This window comes from Chiloscyllium punctatum, chromosome 5, assembly GCF_047496795.1.
Source record: "Chiloscyllium punctatum isolate Juve2018m chromosome 5, sChiPun1.3, whole genome shotgun sequence".
NCBI classification, from domain to species: domain Eukaryota; kingdom Metazoa; phylum Chordata; class Chondrichthyes; order Orectolobiformes; family Hemiscylliidae; genus Chiloscyllium; species Chiloscyllium punctatum.
Window position 1 is genome coordinate 120,324,072 of NC_092743.1, and position 19,077 is coordinate 120,343,148.

Here is a 19,077-nt window from a genome sequence, read left to right on the forward strand (position 1 = left end):
CTGCACGAGGTTGGACAGTGGTGGATTCCCCCCAGGTTCGTGCCAGGGTGTGGCTCGGGCTTGGGCTCCCCCGGGCCAGGTGTTGCAGTGCCTGGGGCGGGCGTCGAAGGCCCAGGGGTTTCTCCATCGGGGTGGGGGGTAGATGTGGGGTCAGTAGGGTCAGGGTCGGGTACGGGTACGGGTCTGGGGGTCAGGGTTCCCGTGCCGGGGCGACGCTGGCACGGCCGCAGGGGCATTGTCGTGCCGGGGCGGGGCAGGTCGTGGGCCGCAGCGACGATGGCCAGTGGGCCGACCACACTAGCCATGGCCTTGCTGCAGGCCTCGATGGTCATTTTGGGGTGGGGATAGGCCTTGACCCCCAGGCGTTTGGTCAGGTGCCTGAAGGGGGTTTGGGTTGCGGCCGGGGTCGGGACAGCAGAGCCTAAGGCAGCGGCTACTCCGGCGTAGGTGCGGCTGGGCCCCGCGACCTTCGGGCTCGCTATACTCTGCTGTGTTGTGTTGGGCCTCTGGCAGCAGCAGTGGTGGAGGCGGGCCTCTGGAAAATCCTGGGCAGGCCCTTGGTTGCAGCAGTAGGGGGCAGACCTGTTGGGGAGGGTCCCCAAGGCAAGTCCTAGGCAGCCCCGAAATAGAGTCCCAGTCAGCTGTAGTGGAGGCGGGACTCCAGCAGTGGCAGTGGTGGAGGTCCTGGGGAGGGAACAAGGCGAGTCCCGGGCAGCGGTGTTGGAGGCAGGCCCCTGGCAACAATAGCAGTGGAGGCAGGCCCCTGGCAACAATAGCAGTGGAGGCAGGCCCCTGGCAGTCCTAGGCCGCAGCGGTGGGGGCAGACCTGTTGGGGAGGGTCCCCAAGGCAAGTCCCAGGCAGCCCCGAAATAGAGTCCCAGTCAGCTGCGGCAGTAGTGGTGGAGATTGTGGGGAGGGGCCCAAGGCAAGTCCCAGGCAGCGGTGGTGGAGGCAGGCCTCAGGCAGCAGCAGCGGAGGCAGGCCTCTGGCAAGTCCTGGGCAGGCCCTTGGTCGCAGCAGTTGGGGGGGGGGGGGGGCAGGCCTGTTGGGGAGGGTCCCCAAGGCAAGCCCCAGGCAGTCCCAAAATGGAGTCCCAGGCAGCGGTGGTGGAAGGCAGGCCTCAGGCAACAGCAGCAGCAGTGGTGGAGGTCCTGGGGAGGGGCCCCAGGGCGAGTCCCAGGCAGCGATAGTGGAGGCAGGCCTCGGGCAGCAGCAGCAGTGGAGGCAGGCCTCTCCTCAGGCAACAGCAGCAGTGGTGGTGGAGGTCCTGGGGAGGGGCCCCAAGGCAAGTCCCAGGCAGCAGCAGTGAGGCGGGCCCCAAGCAGCAACAGGGACAGTCCTTGCACGTGTTCACACACACAGAGTCACAGTCCTACACTGATCCAATTTCTCCAGAAGGGAAGGAAACACTCGAGTGGCCAGTCACAACTCCAGGGTGTTGGTGGACACCGCGTGAGAGACTGCTTTTTTTTAAGAGCCAGCTCTCAGAGTGAACAGCACCTCTGAAGAGACTTTTTTTAAATCTGTCAGTCAGGGGTCCTTGATTGGACTGAATTAACAGCCCTGATCAGTGAACTCATTCTCTGAGGTCCAGCTGGCTGACCTCATTACAATTTACTACAAGGTTGATATATGCTAATTCCTAAGTGTCAGTTTGCAGTGATAGTGGGAGTTCTAATATGGATAAACAACATTCAGCAAAAGAAAGAACATAGTTTGTATGGTATGCTGTAATGTGGCTCAAATTCTCAAAGGCAGAAGACAGGGGGTAATGGTGGAGGGTTGTTTTTTTCAGACTGGAGGTCTGTGATCAGTGGTGTACCACAAGGATCGGTGCTGAGTCCACTACTTTTCATCATTTATATAAATGATTTGGGTGTGACCATAAGTGGTATAGTTAATAAGTTTACAGATGAAACCGAAATTGGATGTGTAGCGGACAGCGAAAAAAGTTATCTCAGATTACAACAGGATCTTGATCAGATGGACCAATGGGCTGAGAAGTGGCAGCTGAAGTTTAATTTCAATAAACGTGAGGTGCTGCATTTTGAGAAAGTAAAAGGAGTTGGGAGGTCATGTTACGGCTGTATAGGACATTGGTTAGGTCACTGTTGGAATATTGTGTGCAATTCTAGTCTCCTTCCTATCGGAAAGATGTTGTGAAACTTGAAAGGATTCAGAAAAGATTTACAAGGATGTTGCCAGGGTTGGAGGATTTGAGTTCTAGGGCGAGGCTGAATAGGCTGGGGCTGTTTTCCCTGGAGTGTTGGAGGCTGAGGGGTGACCTTATAGAGGTTTACAAAATCATGAGGGGCATTGATAGGATAAATAGACAAGTCTATTCCAAAGGTTTTTGGAAACATGGACAACTCAGGTGGACCAGAGTTAAACTAATGCTTTTCCAGTTTTGAGCTGGACACTAAAACATGGCAAGAAGACATAAGGTCTGTCAAAAGGAACAGCTAGATATGTTTTCTGAATAAGACTGAAACTGTTCAGGAGAGGCTGAATTTTTTTCCTGGAGCATCAGAGGCTGAGGGGTGACCTTATAGTGGTTTATAAGATCATGAGCGGCCTGGACAGGGTGAAAAGACTAGGTCTTTTCCCTAGGGTAGGGGAGTCCAGAACTAGAAGGCATAGGTTTAGGGTGAGAGCGGAAAGATATAAGAGATCTATGGAACAACTTTTTCACGCAGAGGATGGTACGTGTATGGAATGAGCTGCCAGAGGAAGTGGTGGAGGGTGGTACAATTGCAACATTTAAAAAGCATCTGGATGGGTATATGAATAGGAAGGGCTTAGAGGGATGTGGGCCAAGTGCTGGCAGATGGGACTAGATTGGGTTAGGATATCTAGTCAGCATGGACATGTTGGACTGAAGGGTCTGTTTCTGTGCTGTACATCTCTATGACTCTCTGACTCTAAATTGTTTTGTTACTTATTTCTATCTTTGACTTTAAGGTTACTTTGGACTGAAAATAGGCAAAGTTGAGGGTATTTCGAAGTGAAATTAATGATGTAAATCAACAGAACCTTAGGCAATTACATCAAACTGTAATAATACTTTAGACTTAATAAAGGTGTGTGGTCATTGTAAATTCCTTTTGTACCCATCAAATAATTTCTTTTACTCTGTCAATTAATACCAAATTAAGAATAGTTTTATCCCATGAAAATATGATGATTTAATTTTTCCTTGGATCTTTACAACAGCATAGAGCTGAGATTCTCACCAAAACTCTGAGCCAGTGTTAAAAAAGCTTTAGTTTTACAAACATAGTTCACTGTGTCACTTATCACTCAAAAAGAAAACTAAATAATCGTGCCACTTCAAATACCATTTTTGTTGTGCGACTGTTAAGATTAAAATCTGTGCATGTCTTTGAAGCAAACACTGGCTTTAAAGCAAGCTAATGGACACTGCTGAACAAGAGTCAAACTGCATTGCGTTATAAAATCAAACCCGTGCCCCTTTCTGACATTTTTAAATGGTCCATTTTGAAAAAAAGGTTAAAAGCACTATCAAAAGCAGACAGATGTGACAACTTAAAAAGCAGATTCTAATACAGAAAATATTGGAAACAAAATGGTCAAAAGTTAAGAGATATTCATATTTATATTGATAAAAATAACTGGATAATCATTACACAAGTAAGTGAACTTAGGTCTTGTCAATGTTGAATAGTACACTAAAATTTGGAGACTTGGTACTAAAACCTGAGGGCTCAATGTGTATTTGTCTTGCATTCAATATGTCAAGCCATCAGATCCATTGCCTCACATTCTCCCTCTTCAACTGAAACATAACCTATTGCACCAAGTAATCTGGAAAAAATATGCCGAGGATATAAGACTTGTTTTATTGGCTGTGTATATACATGTGGGATTTCCTCTACATCACTTCAGAGGATGATAAGATCAAGAACACGAGCCACTTTCACGTTAGACTGCACTACCAAACCATTTTATTCATGAGTCACAGCATCAGTTGCAGTCAGTCTTTAAATAGCACAGCATTAGTTTTCATATGTACGCTGACGACACCAGCTCTACCTCACTAGCACTTCTCTTGACTCCTTCACTGTTATTTAATAAGCAGACACTTTCTTCATTTATATATTCGGAAGACAGAAGCCACTGTTTTCAGTCCCCATTCCAAACTCAGTTCTCTATTATGCCATTCCTCTCCTGAGCAATGGTCTGAGACCAAACCAATCTGTTTGCAAATGTAGTGTCATATTTGACTTTGAAATGAGTTTCTGACCACATATTTGTGCTATCATTAAGATTGTCTAATTCCACCTCCGTACAATTGCCTGACTTTGCCTCTATCTCTGCCCGTCTGCTCCCCACCTCCTTATTCTTAGTTTTGTTCCATCTAGACTTAAGTATTCCAACATGTTCCTGGCAGATCTTTTACATTGTATTTCAATAAAATTGTGGTCGTCCAAAATCTTGTTGCCTGTGTCCTAACCTGCACCAAGTTCTGTTCCCTTATCACTCGGTGCTTGCTGAGACCCATTGCCTGCTGTTCAGGCAGCATCTCGATTTTAAAATTTCCATTTTTGTTCTCAACTCCCTCGGTTGTCTCTGTGTTTCCTCTCTTTGTACTAAGCAATAAACTTAAAAGTAGAGGAAAAAGAAACAAAGAATTTTAGATGCTGGAAATCGGAACCAAAAACCAGAAACCTCTGGGAAAATTCTGAGAGTCTGGCAGCATCTTTTTTAGAAGGGTCACTAGACTTGAAATGTTAACCTTACTTCCTCTCCACAGGTGCTACCAGACCTGCTGAGCTTTACAGGAATTTCTGTTTTTGTAGCTTAAACGTAGTCTTGTTTAAGAAAAATAGTGATCATTAAAGGCTACTGACACTGCATTCTGGAAAAACTGCTATATTCCGTTGGCCCTGCATTAACAAAACAGAGTGATGTCCCAAATGTTTGAAATAATTAAACTTTCATTTCTTGGCATTAACCAGACAGAACGGTAAAACGTGCAGAGTACCAACCCATTCAGACAGCACTAAGTACAGCCAGAACGTTTCCTTTCATAGGCTCCTCTCTCTATTTCTCTAGTCCCACAATCTACTGAGATATTTATACTCATCTTGGATTTTAAACTCTCTACGATTGGTGTTTATGCTTTTGGTGGTCTTGGCCCTATAAACTGGAAGTGGTAATCAAAAGCTTGAGTCCTTTTGTGTTGTTTTTCCTGGGAATCTTTCAAGTAACAGGAAATCAATAATTTCATAACTTAGAGGCAACAAATTACTTAACATAGATACACAGCATAGAAACCAGCCCTTTGGTCCAATTTGTCCATCAACCAGATATCCCAGATATCTTGTCATCTTGGCCAGCATTTGGCCCATATCCCTCTAAACCCTTCCTATTCATATACCCATCCAGATACCTTTTAAATGTAATCGTACCAGCCTACACCACTTCCTTTGGCAGCTCGTTCCATACATGAATCATGCTCTGCGTGGAAAAGTTGCCCCTTAGATCCCTTTTAAATCTTTCCTCTCGCACCCTAAACCTATGCCTTCTAGTTCTGGACTCCCCCCACCCCAGTGAAAAGACCTACTCTTTTCACCTTTCCACGCCCCTTGTGATTTTATAAACCTCTATTAGGTCACCCCTCAGCCTCTGATGCTCCAAGGAAAAAAATTCAGCCTCTTCTTAACAGTTTGTTTTACTCAGAAAACATGGGTAGCTGTTCCTTCTGACAGGGTTTATGTCTTCTTGCCATGTTTTAGTGACCAGCTCAAAACTGGAAAAACATTAGTTTATCTCTGGTCTATATTTCCAAAAACCTTTAATAAACATGACTGGATTTTGTCTTGTTTTGGCATTAAGTTTCATCAAGGGCTTCTCTTTGTGAGTTCTGGTGAGGCTTCTAGTGCTATTGTCACAAACCTGCCTCATTAATTATCTACCACAACCTCTTGTATGATGATCCTCTTGTCTGATGCTCGCTGGATTCTATCAGTCACTGCACCCAGGAGAACTCTTAAATGCCTGAGTTATTCCACAACAAACTGGCATCCCTGGCAGTGCACCATTTTGAACAGGCCTTTGTTCACCTGGTCAAATGCTGTCAGTCCAGATCTGCCCTGCACGATTTGTAACATTTTTCCCCAGATGTGGCTGATAGGGGAAAACTGCTATTCTGCTTTGCAGACAGGCACCTTAAGGTCCTGGTTGATAGGGTGGTACAGAGCGGGAGCATCCTCTTCCCCAGGATCAGCAGAGGACACCACAACCTCAGCCACTGCCATCCCAGATCGAGGTTGCCATTCAGGTCATTGCTATCTGGAGGAAAGTCAATGACATTCTCCACTCCTCCAGCCTAAGCACCACCATCTTCTCTCTTCTACCTCACACTCACTCTCTGCCACTATACCCACCTGCCACCAGAGCTCATGCACTACCACTCTCACTATGCAACATCTTCCCCACTTGTTCTCACCCACCTGATTCTTCGATACTATTAAACCAGCATTCCCCATGTGTTGCCTATTCATTCCCTTGGAACACCTCACTAGCTTTCCCCCATCCCTACCAGCACTAACAACTATGCCAGCTACTTTTATTTCCCTTAATATCATCTTTTTCTCATTTCAGGAGAAAACAAATCATGGTGGGATAGAAAGAGACATGATGGGAGTGGGCTTCCTGACAATGGACTAATCACCCCTTACAAGGAGAGGTTTTTGATTCTGACCACCCCAGTTGTTTGACAGGTTATGCCCAAGCCCCTAGATTGGTATCCGATGTTACCATTTGACTTATTGTGCTAGAATGCAAAGACTGAAGAGTGCCTCGTTGAGGCTGGTTGATGGCCATGACAAGCTTCCTGGCTTTGTGTCTGCACTAGATGACAAAGCAATACAGAGGTTCCTGGAGCTTGGGAGTTTCAACTGAGGGACATCATACTGCGAAAAAGCAAAGCAAGGCAAGGCAGGAATGTTATGAGTATCTAAATAAACTCAAAGTGAATGATCGCTCGGAGAATGATCAAACAAACAGCCTTGAGATGTGACTTGACACTTTGCATGAGCTTGTCTCTGTGTAAAGTGTTCCTACAACAGCATTGCAGTGAAAGTTGCTGGTGCATCCCAAGGGCCAGCTGTAAAGTGCAGGAGCATACTATAAGTGGATTGGAGATGTGCCATAATGATGTGGAGAGGCTGGTACATATCACACACAAATGTCCATCGATGTGGGTTGGGGTGAGGGTGTTGTTAGGTACTGTGGTTGCTGACCAAGGAGTGTAGCCAGAGATGTGTGTCTGGGTGTCCATGATCAAGGAACAGAGGGCCAAGTGGTGTGCTGAAGTTGCCACGTACTTGTGCTATCTTTCATGTTGGATACTGTCGACACCAAGTTTCCTTCTAGTGAGTGGTATGCAGCATCCTATTCTATCAGTGTGATGGAATTTGAAGATAATGAGGCTGAGAGCAAGCAATAACTTTCCTTCATAGGAATGTCACTGCTCCCTTGTGTGAATCTCATCTCAACACTTGGAACTCTGTTGGAATATGCAACGGGTTACCCTTAACATTGATAAAGACCGTGCCCAACTTTTCATGTGATTTTTCTCAGATTTCCCACCATAGCCTACATTATTTTGGGCCTTATAAGATTCAGCCCTACCCTTCTCTTTCGGCAAGTAAATTTGAAAAACCAAGGGGTCTATTTGCACAGGGCTCAAAATACACACTCAAAGGCATTCTAATGACCACTTAGGCAGCACTCATCAGAACCAAAGTCAAGGTTCTCTTGAGGAGTAAAGTTTGTGAGGTCCTGTCTGAGAGTTTTGAGATGTTCTAGCTGCATTGAATGCTCTCTTGGTGGCATGAAAACTTGAAAGTCTCACTCTTCTGTTTGGTTATTGGCAAGTAATGCAAATTCACTACTTTCTGCTATATTCATGTATGGTCAGATGAATGCAACAGATTTCCCAATTGACAGTGACAATTGTCTTCATGATATTGGCATAATTACTAAATCAGCTTGCCTTTAATCTATGTGCTTAGTACATACAGAGTAGACAATAGTGAAGTATAAGATTGCAGCAAATAATGGGTCAAAAGTGTCATGTATAAGAGTTCAGTCTAAAAATAAAGGTGTTCATTGCCTGAACTAGAATATGGAAGTGAAAAACTAGTTTCTCAATCCTGATCTGTCAGTAACTTAGATTGATACCTCATACTCTCCCTTAGTAATTACAACCACAAAAGATGAAAGACAGAACAATACTGAAGCCAATTGAAAGAAACCAAGTATAAGTCTGGAGGTGAAGCTAACCAAGTCATGCGTTGGGGCATGACTTAGGATGTGTGGATTGGAAAAGTAGATTCCAAGGCAAGAGCGTAATTGATATGTGGAACTTGTTCAAGGAGCAACTATTGAGTGTCCTTGATAAGTACGTACCTATCAGGCAGGGAGGAAAGGGTCGTGTGAAGGAGCCGTGGTTTAATAAGGAGTTGGAATCCCTTGTTAAATGGAAGAGGGCGGCCTTTGTAAAGATGAGGCGTGAAGGTTCAATAGGGGCGATTGAGAGTTATAAGGTAGCCCGGAAGGACCTGAAGAGAGAGCTAAGAGCAGCAAGGAGGGGACATGAAAGGTCCTTAGTTGGTAGGATTAGGGAAAACCCTAAGGCTTTCTATAGGTATGTTAGGAATAAAAGAATGACTAGGGAAGGAATAGGTCCAATCAAGGATAGTAATGGGAAGTTGCGTGTGGAGGCTGAAGAGATTGGGGAGGCGCTGAATGAATACTTTTCGTCAGTATTCACTCAGGAACAGGACATTGTTGTCGATATGAATACTGAGGCACGAATAAGTAGAATGGATGGCTTTGAGATATGTAGAGAAGAGGTGTTGGAAATTCTGGCAAGGGTGAAAATAGATAAGTCCCCTGGGCCTGATTGCATTTATCCTAGGATTCTCTGGGAAGCAAGGGAGGAGATTGCAGAGCCATTGGCCTTGATTTTTGTGTCCTCTTTGTCTACAGGAGTAGTGCCAGAGGACTGGAGGCTAGCAAACGTGGTTCCCTTGTTCAAGAAGGGGAGTAGGGATAATCCTAGTAACTATAGGCCAGTGAGTCTCACTTCTGTTGTGGGCAAAGTCTTAGAGAGAATTATAAGGGATAGGATTTATGCACATCTGGATAAGAATGATGTGATCAAGGATAGTCAGCATGGTTTTGTGAAGGGCAGGTCGTGCCTCACAAACCTTATTGAATTCTTTGAGAAGGTGACGAAGGAGGTAGATGAGGGGAAAGCAGTAGATGTAGTATATATGGATTTTAGTAAGGCGTTTGATAAGGTCCCCCATGGTAGGCTACTGCAGAAAATACAGAGATATGGCATTGAGGGTGAGTTGGAGGTTTGGATTAGGAATTGGCTCTCTGGAAGAAGACAGAGGGTAGTAGTTGATGGCAAAGATTCATCTTGGAGTGCCGTCACTAGTGGTGTTCTGCAAGGATCTGTTTTGGGACCATTGCTGTTTGTCATTTTTATAAATGACCTGGAGGAAGGGTTAGAAGGTTGGGTGAGCAAGTTTGCGGATGATACGAAAGTCGGAGGAGTTGTAGACAGTGAGGAAGGATATGGCAGGTTACAGCGGGATATAGAGAAGCTGCAGAGCTGGGCAGAAAGTTGGCAAATGGAGTTCAATGTAGCTAAGTGTGAAGTGATTCACTTTGGTAAGAGTAATAAAAAGATGGATTACTGGGCTAATGGTAGACTACTTGGTAGTGTGGAAGAGCAGAGGGATCTTGGTGTCCATGTACACAGATCTCTGAAAGTTGCCACCCAGGTAAATAGTGCAGTGAAGAAGGCATATGGCGTACTGGCTTTTATTGGTAGAGGAATTGAGTTCCGGAGTCCTGAGGTCATGCTGCAGTTGTATAAGACTCTGGTGCGGCCGCTTCTGGAATATTGTGTGCAGTTTTGGTCGCCATACTATAGGAAGGATGTGGAGGCACTGGAACGGGTGCAGAGGAAGTTTACCAGGATGTTGCCTGGTATGGTAGGAAGATCCTATGAGGAAAGGCTGAGGCACTTGGGGTTGTTTTCTTTGGAGAAAAGAAGGTTTAGGGGTGATTTGATAGAGGTGTACAAGATGATTAGGGGGTTAGATAGGGTTGACAGTGAGAACCTTTTTCCGCGTATGGAGTCAGCTATTACAAGGGGGCATAGCTTTAAATTAAGGGGGGGTAGATATAGGACTGATGTTAGGGGTAGGTTCTTCACTCAGCGAGTCGTAAGATCATGGAATGCCCTGCCAGTAGCAGTAGTGGACTCTCCCTCTTTATGGGTATTTAAGCGGGCATTGGATAGGTATATGGAGGATAGTGGGTTAGTGTAGGTTAGGTGGGCTTTGATCGGCGCAACATCGAGGGCCGAAGGGCCTGTACTGCGCTGTATTGTTCTATGTTCTATGTTCTAAGTCAACCAACACATTGAATACCAACATGAGCTACTGAGATCATTTACAAACCCTCCAACTGTTATTGCACTTTAATTCTCATGTGTGCAAATTGATATGATTGTACAGCCCTGACTCCTGAGATGATTGATTATCTGAAAGGTGTTTATGTGTGAATAATGAGGCATTACTCCTGTCATTGAAGTATTTGAAATCAATTCTGAAGTTTTGGCAGCTAAGTTTCATATATTCAGTTAAACTCAAGTAGTACAACTCTGATCCAACAAAAAACTGAGTTGACCTGCTTGACAAGGGAAACCTTCAATGTGGCATTTTGCATTGCTTAAATGTATAGATTTGATTACCTACAGTTCAGCCCAACAAGTCCCATGGGCAATTCACCTACCCTGCACATCTTTGGATTGGGGGAGGAAACCAGAGCACACCATGCAGACACAGGGAGAATGTGCAAACTCCACACAGGCAATTGCCCAAGGCTGGAATTGAACTTGGGAACCCTGGTGCTGTGAGGCAGCAGTGCTAACCACTGAGCCACCATGCCACCCTAATGGATACTGAAGATCTAAAATAAAACCTGAGAGTGCTGAGAAGACCAATTGATCTGGCATCATCGGTGGAGAGAAAGAGTTACCTTTTCGAATCTGAGACGAGCCCTCCTGCTTACTGTATGATCTGATCAGTTGAATTCTTTTTGCACAGCTAAGTTATTGTATAATTGAGAAAAAAGACAAATCCATGACAGTAAATAAAGGGCTAACGTAACACAGAAATTCTGTTATCTTGTTATCAGCATTCAATCAGTAGGTGAGACTTGTGTGTATGAAAGTATTGCATTCAAACGTAGCATGTAAGCATAGCTCATTACAGCAAATTAGTAGCATTGAGTAGAAATGGCTGTGCAGCCTCTGTGATGATTAATTTACCCTGAGGGCATGGTCAATTTTTGAGACTAGCTTTCCTTCAGGCTAAAGTTTAAAACTAATAGAAAAAAATCATGTAAACTCAAAATGCTGATTGCAAGAAACATTTAAAATTCCTGTTGGCTAAGCTGATTTTGGCTGAATTAGGCCATAAAACCAAAAGCAATCAGAAAATCCTGGCCTTATTCTCTATTAGTCGTCTTGTTCAATTTTTACGATCCAATTTAATCACTTCAGTGGAATCTTTTTAAGTCTCACAATGTCTGCTTCAGCACTCGTACTATTCTCTCTGAGTCAGAAATTCCACACCGCGTCTTTTAATCTTGGCTAAGATACAAATACAAAAAGACTACTCCATTGTTGCAGATGCCATCTTTAGATGAGAGATCAAACTGAAGATCTATTAATTTGTTCAGTTAATGGTTGAAGTTCCCATGAGATTAATCAAAACTGAGTCTGGAATTGATCCTGCCACATTTGTGCCTTAGCAAAAGACAAAATAAGAAAATAAGAGACAAAATTTTATTGTAGCTGCTGGCATCTGATTATGTGTACATTGGTAGTTATATTTGCTGACAAAACAACATGACAATATTTTTAAATGAATTAATTGGAGGTAACGTACATTGATAGAGATGAAAAGAATACAATTTCAGTGCAAGCTCGTGCTTTCTCACTCTATCATTCCTATGTCTAATTAAGGTGGGCAGTGAGGAGGAGAGGAAGGAAAATAATACAATCTACGATATCCATTAGAACTGCACAGATACATGTTGGAAAATGCTCTTTGTGGAGATGTAGATTAAAACATGGAGTACAAATCTGTCTCGTGATTCACAAAGAAGTTGACTGATGAAGGATACATTTTCATTTTATTAAACTGGTCAGCCCATATTGATAAAAGGTTAGGATTCATCACTGAAAATTCAGCAGGATACCATGGGTTACTGGGAGTTGGATCAATGCAACTTCTGTGTCAATAAACAATTTAACTGAGATCAAGGAAAAAATAATATAAATAATGATAATGTCTTGGAATTGCAGAGAAATTAGGGATGGCATGTTGGCTCAGTGGTTATCCCTGTTACCTCACAGCGCCAGGGACCTGAGTTCGATTCTAGCCTTGGGTATCTCTCTGTCTGTGTGAGTTTACACATTCTCCTCTTGTCTGTGTAAGCTACCTCTGGGTACTCTGGTTTCCTTCCACAGTCCAAAGCTGTACAGGGTAGGTGAATTGACCATGCTAAATGCCTATGGTGTCCAGGACGTATAGGCTAATTGGATTAGCCATTGGAAATGCAGGGTTATAGAGGTTGAACTGAATTTAATTTATTGTCATGTTTACCAAGGCGCAGTGAAAAGCTTTGTCTTGCGAGCATTACAGGCAGATTGTTAAGTTAAGTAGCATAGATAAGTAAATAATAGGTAAACACCGGCAAAAACAAAAACACAGGTATAGGTAAATGTAAACAATATGTGAGTCCATTAGTATTCTAACAACAGTAGGGTAGAAACTGTTTCCAAACTGGCTGGTGCGTGTGTTCAGGTTTCTGTATCTTCTCCCTGATGGTAGAGGTTGTAGAAAAGCATTGCCAGGGTGGGATGGATCTTTGAGAATGCTGGCGGCCTTTCCTTGACAATGGGCCTGGTAGATGGATTCTATAGATGGGAGGTTGGTCTTAGTGATTGTCCAGACCAAGTTCAGTACTCTCTGTAACCGTCTTTGATCTTGAATGGTACAGTTGCAATACCAGGTAGTGATACATCCAGACAAAATGCTCTCGATGGCACACCTATAAAAGTTGACAAGGGTATTCACCGTCATGCCAAATTTCCTCAGCTGCCTGAGGAAGAGGAGATGTTGTTGAGCCTTTGGAACCAGTGTGTCCACATGAAGAGTCCAAGAAAGCTTGTCATGGGCCACCATGCACAAGTGCTTGACACTCTCCACTTGTTCCACCTCTGTGTTGTTAATGTGTAGAGGGGCATGAGTAACATCCCGCCGCAAGTTAAAAATGAGTTCTATGGTTTTGCTGACATTGAGAGCTAGGTTGTTCTCAGTGCATTATTTTTCCAGGTCTTCCACCTTCTGTTTCGTCGCCATCTGAGATTCGAATGACTATGATGGTGTCATCAGCAAACTTGTAAATGGCATTAGTCTGGTATTTGATGACGCAATCCTGGGTATACAGTGAGTACAATAAGGGGCTGAGTACACACCCCTGGGGGGGGGGCACCAGTGTTGAGTGTCAGTGAGGATGAAATATTGTCCCCATTCTTCACTGATTGTGGCCTGTTGGTCAGGAAACTGAGGATCCAGTTACAGAGAGTGCGGCTTAGTCCGAGATCACAAAGTTTAGTGATCAGTCTCATGGGGATAATAGTGTTGACTACAGTTTAGCCTTCAATGAGTAGGATTCTTAAGTAGCTGTTTTTGGTGTCAAGATGTTCTAGGGAAAAGTGAAGGGCAAGTGATATGGCATCTGACGTGGATCTGTTGGTCAAATAGGCAAATTGGAGTGGGTCAAGAGTAGTGGGGAGGCTGGAGTTGATTAATGTCCTGATCAGCATTTCAAAGCACTTCATGACCAATGAAGTTAGGGCCACTGGGCGGTAGTCATTGAGACATGCTGCATAAGCCTTGTTCGGCACAGGGATGCTGTTGGCCCTCTTGGAACAGGCAGGGACAGTGGCCTGCTGCAGGGAGAGGTTGAAGATGTCCGAGTAGACCTCTGCCAGTTGATCTGTACGTGCTCTGAGTGCACGGCCTGGTATTCCATTTGGTCCTGTTGCTTTCCTTGGAGTCACATAAAGGAAAACTGATCTGATCTCTGACGCAGTGACTGTTGGGATAGGTTTGTCAGGACTTGTCGGAATATGTGTTACCTCTCTGCTGAAATTCTGCTTAAAGTGAGCACAGAAGGAGTTGACACGATCTGGAAGGGATGTGTCATTGTCTGCTATCTTGCACTGTCTCTTTTTAGGACCTGTGATGTCATTTCAGTCCTTGCCATAGTCGCTGGGTGTCTGTCTGGGTCTCTAGTTTGGATCGGTATTGATCCTTGGCTGTCTTAATGGCTCTGTGAAGGTCATACTTGGATTCCTTGGGAAACACCCGGATTGACTTCCTTGGTACGCAGTCCTCCACACACTTGCTGATAAAGTCTGTGACGGTGATGGAGTATTCGTCCAAGATACCTGTGGACCGTTTGAACATGACCCAATCAGTCAATTCCAGACAGCACCGGAGTTGATCCTCTGCCTCTTCCAACCAGCACTGGACCTGTATCCATGAGGGGATCTCCTGCTTGAGCTTTTGCTGGGAAAAGAAACACGGCATTCCCGAAATGAAGGCGGGGTGGAGCAGTAGGCATCTTTCACAGTAGTGTAAAACGTTTGGGCCCCTGGTGGAGCAGGTAATGTCCTGGTGGTACTCTAGCAACACCTTCCTTAGATTGGCTTGATTTAAGTCACCAGTTACAATAAACAGGGCCTCAGGGTGTCCTGTCTCCAGGGTGTTAGTGGTGGAGTACAGCAAATCCAGAGCTTCCTCAAACTTTGCTTGTGGCGGGATATACACAGCAGTTAGTATAGCAGCGGTAAATTCTCATGGTAGATAGAAGGGGTGACATTTGATGGTGAGGAATTGAGGTTGAGTCTGAGTGAGATGCTCTTTGGAGGATCAGTGTGGGCTTGATGGGCCAAATGAGGTTCTTCATTTAAAAGGCAAAGGAGCATTTTTCATTGACACTATAAGACTTTTATTGAACTTTCTTTTCGTGAGTCTTATTTTCATTCCTTATGATTAGATTCCGTACAGTGTGGAAACAGGCCCTTTGGCCCAACAAGGCCACACAGACTCTCCGAAGAGTAACCCACCCAGACCCATTCCCTATATTTGTCCCTGACTAATGCACCTAGCACTATGGGCAATTTAGCATGGCCAATTCACTTGGCCAGTACACCTTTGGACTGTGGGAGGAAACCAGTGCACCCAGAGGAAACCCACGCAGACACTGGGAGAATGTGCAAACTCCACACAGACAGTCGTCCGAGGCAGGAATTGAACCCAGGTCCCTGGTACTGTGCGACAGCAGTGCTAACCACTGAGCCACCGTGCTGCCCCATGCTATCACCAATTTCTCTTTCTCACTTTTTTGTCTTCCTCAAGCAGAGAAAAGAAATGCATTCTATGGATTCTGTAAAATTGCGTTGATATTTGTGACTTTTGGAGTACAGAATAGAGAAGATTGTGCACTGGCTTGCTCTGGGCCTAAACATTTGGTACATTGCCCTTTCTTAACACTCTCATATTTTATGTAATTGGAGTGTAACTTTTTGACTTCTCTTCATTGTTTAATTGTATGATGTATGCCTGACGTGTTTGTGGTTATCTGTCTATTTGTGTGGGACTGATTGAAAAAGGAGTGAGATTGTCGTGCTGAATAATACAGGGTCTGAGCTTCAGGGAGGCTTCATCCTTTTCTACTCTTTCTGTACTCTGATATGTCATCAAGTTCAAGTTACCTCCTTCAAGGGAATTAAATGCCAGTGCTTTGTTAGATTATTTCCAATTGGGACCCATTTCCCTGTAGTTTGTGCATCCGTATGTGGTCAGAGAAGTGGTCTTGAGATCTAAATTGAAAACATATGCATTTAAAGTCATGCAGCTCAGTCACAACGGTCTGATGTGTGAAGAACTTAAAAAAAAATGAATGTGGCAAAGCGAACAACTGTACATTGTATTTTTAACGTGAGGTCTCTTGTGGTATTGGATATACACGGGATGCAATCATGAACCTTTAACACATTTTGCAATTGCTTTGGTGTGAGCAGCAGATTTTTGAATAGGTTGGAAGACTCTTCTGCACCAATTTTTGTGTAATCTTGATCATTTGAGTTGATAAATGGTGCAGTTTTAGGTTTACCATACCACGTTCCTTAAAATGTGCCATCCTCTCTTGAATTTGTTTCCAGATCTTGCAGATCCTTTTATGGACTGGTGGATCTGGTCATCAACTCAAAACACTTTATAGTGAAACTGGACTTGAAGGCACCAGTGGTGCCAGTGTGATGGCAGCACTGAGCTGGCCAATAAAAGATTAGCCAGAATGTTTACAACCAATTCTGCTGTAATATTGGTACAGCCAGGGACATCAGATTTGGTGAATTGTGGCATTATACCTGTGAATTTGATGCACTATCGCCATTTTGGAACATGCAGGTCCAGCTGATACTTTTTTCCCTAATTGTTTCCAGCTAAATACACATCCCACGCTAATGCTATTTAAAGGTCTAACCATCTAACCTTCAAATTGCTTTTGCTGATGTGAGGGTAGAGAGTAGTACTGTTTTACATTATTGCAATCTTGTTTACTTTCTGAATTCTCAAGGGAGTGGTGCTGAGTCTTGATAAAGAAGTTAGCAAAGTTATTTGTCTTGTCATCAGAAAGTCTGCCAGTTATAGAGAATATAGTTTCAGTCCCTCTTGGGCTGCAGCATGGCAAGGACTGATTCTCCAGCAGCACAGGAGGGAAACAGTGGGCAGAGACCTGAATGGAGCTCTCAACAGAAGGTCCTACTCACCGCAGTTATATGAAGAGTTGTCCTTGTGCATCCACCTTAGCCAGTAGTACTGTGTGAGGTGCTTGCCAAGGAAGTGGTCACTGAACTCTCTCACCTGCTCCAATTTGACCTGCACCTCCACAGCAGAGTGAGGATGGGATTGCTAGGAAACATCAAGGTCATTGTCACCCTCTATTTTTATAAGAGTCAATATTTCCCCAGGAAGGAGCAGGTGATATCATAATATCTCCCAGTCACTGTCCATCACTGTATCAGGGAGGTGACAGAGGTCTACAAAGCAAGTGACCAGAAAGAAGTGGTACAAGCAAGTATATGAATTTGCTAGGTTGGAGAGATCTCCACTTGTGTAGCTCACTATACGCCCATGGCTCTGTAGGCCCCACATGTTAACAGGGAGATGCTCTGTCACCACTTGGGTTATCATCCTATCAACATGCAATTGGGGTGGCAGTTGCAGTGACCACGACCCAGAAGTTACTCACAATGAATGGTTATTGTCATGGCACCAGCTACAAAGCCTTCATTTAGTGGCAGTTAGCCATGACCATTGTCTTTGGCCCATGTTGAAGAACTAGAGATTGGCTGCTTGGCAATATGGGATGCCTACCACTCCCTGGCTAATGAGTCCTCTTTGCCATCTGCCATTTGCAGCTGCCAGGAACATCATTGTAAACCATTGACGGCTTGATGTAATGGTTCCACTCCCTGGATCACTCAGTGGCAGCTCTCCAATATCCAGGAGAACATGAATCATGACATGCGGTGCTCTGCCCAATCCTCCACAAACTTGTCATCATGAGGCCATAGCCCTTTCCATCAGGAATTTTGAAACTTCTTTGGAGGAAGATGAGGAAGAAAATGAGGGGGAAAGAGTTGGTGACCGGGACTGCCCCACTCTGGATGGGTCTGTTTGTGAGTGGAACTTGAGAGTCCATTGAACACCATAGTAGCTGCACAATTCCCCTCTTAGCAATTGAACAGTTCGTGAACATCATAGCATCTTCTTGGCCAAATACTAAAGTAAAAGTTGCTTCTAAAAGAATTTCATGCTAACTTTATCCAACAATAAACACAAAACTGAAATGATCATCCTTCTCTTAGCATCTGCCTTGTCAAAACTATGAGAGACCAAAACTCTGGTGTATTTACAGACACTTTTGTTATCTATTGCACTCGCTGGATCATCACAAGTAAACCCAATGATTACAACCTGCACTGTTACCGCAAGCTACATCTGTATATCTCACTCATTTAGTTTAACACTGCAGCAAATAATTGTATCCGATTACAAACAAAGCTGCCTCTGACTCACTACTGAGACTTAGGTATGACCTGCACTGGTGAGGGATAATAGACAAGCTTCATCACTTAGCTGGGTCTGTCCTCCTTCTCTGAACTTTGAACTCAGCATCCTGTTTCCGTGATGGTTGTTGCTAGGTTATTGTTGCTGATATCTTCAACACTCTTACTTTTATGTTTTTTCTTGATCTTCCACGAAGTTCGATTCCCGCTCAACACCCTTGTGACTCTGAGAATGTCATCCATGGGTGGTTTAGACAAGATACATCTGTTTCATAGTCCTCCATTGATCTTTAATTCAGTATCTCTTGATGACCATGAAGGTCAAACAGGCTTTTAGCAGCCCTTATCAATAGGTTTCTGCTTAATTAGTAATGCCTGGTTCTGCCTTGCACGGTGGGCTATTGTTCCTGTAAAGTTAGCCATCTTTTTTCATCATCCTTGTGGAGACTGAGATGCTATCCTTTCTGGTACAGTGTAGGAATTTGGATAAAATGCCTGACTGATCTTTTAATTCTAAAATGCATTTTAGAAAAAAATTGCTACAGAGAAAGATAAGCCAATATATAGATTCTGTGACTGACTGTCCAGCAAAATCCTGTGTGAAACCTGCAAATAATCAGGAAACATCAAACAGGGAGAGTCTTAACAAGTGGAGATAACAAAGGGGTTGATTATCCCGCTCTCATAAGAGAATCACCTCTTCCAAACATGCTTATTTTATCCTGCAGGTATGTACTTAAAGGGGGTTAAGATGTGACTGCAACACCGGTCTTTGTGTATTATTGGTCAGATGTCCAAGTGTGTGGACT